The sequence below is a fragment of the Olea europaea genome, chromosome 6 (assembly GCF_002742605.1).
Source record: "Olea europaea var. sylvestris chromosome 6, O_europaea_v1, whole genome shotgun sequence".
Lineage (NCBI taxonomy): Eukaryota > Viridiplantae > Streptophyta > Magnoliopsida > Lamiales > Oleaceae > Olea > Olea europaea.
Genome location: NC_036242.1, coordinates 26,424,963 through 26,426,177, shown reverse-complemented (window position 1 = coordinate 26,426,177; position 1,215 = coordinate 26,424,963).

Genomic DNA, 1,215 nt, shown 5'->3' with positions numbered 1-1,215 from the left:
GATGATGAATGCGCTACAGGATCGCAGTTTATTACGCACACAATGGGGAGGATTTTGGAGAAGTTGTGATTGCAGAGTATCCCAGTTAATACAAAAAGGGTATGAGAGACTCAGTTGAATTTGGTGGAGAATACGGCCAGTGATAGCTTTGATTTGTAATATGGCTTGTTTATGGACAATAAGAATTCTTGCAGAATGAATGGACATAATGAATGCAAAGGAAAGTGTCTTCATTGTTAGCGCCACCAATGGAGAGAATGAATGCATAATGAATTCTTGTAAAATTTCTTCAGATTGGAGCCACCATATTAATGGTTTTCCCTTGTATTGTAGTAGGAAAATTGGTGGCTTGTGTTCCATATGTATTGAATCTATAGATGAATGGAATGGAATTTAATCCTTCATAGGTTTAAGGATTTAATTTTAAATGTTAATATTTGATTGTGTTTTGTGTATGACAATTGCTGGTTAATGAGATGCTTGCTGGTGCAAGATGGAGCATGAGCTATATAGTAATTGCTGGTTGATGGGTTGATGCAATCTAGAACATCATCTATCAGGATACAACCTGATGCATGCATTAGAAGTCTTATGCATTAGATTGCATAGGTTAAATGAAATCTGATGCAAATTTTGATGCATCACATTGCATTTAACTTATGCAATCTGATGCTTAAAAATTGATGCAAATTACAATACCAACTAGTTTGTTGCAAATAACACAAAAAAGTTTCAATTCATTCCATTAAGAGAGCACAGTAATTTAAGTAGCTCGCAACATCACCAATTAGTTTGTTGTAAAATGCGACATAACTTTCAAAGTAAAGAACAAAAAACAAGATGGTGGTCTACTGAGTAGCCGCATGGGTCCCTTTCCTTGATCTTAACAGAGAACAAGTTGGTGGTCTACTGGGTAACTCTTCTGTTCTTTTCTGTGGCTGCCCTCTTCTGTGCATTTTCTTGAATTTCAATATGTTGCAAATTTTCCACCGTAGTTTGGAGTAGGATATTTTTAGTTGGAATTTGCAAAAATCCAGAAGTTGGCATGAATTGGAACTCAAATGGTGGAGGTAGATGAACTTCATTTCTTGAACTATTGTTTGCTCTCCTAGGTATTAGCTTTGCCTATGACAAAATGGAAAAGCAAATAATAATAACTTTGGATACATATTAAACATATGCCAGTACTATAGCAAAACACAAAACATGTTGGGT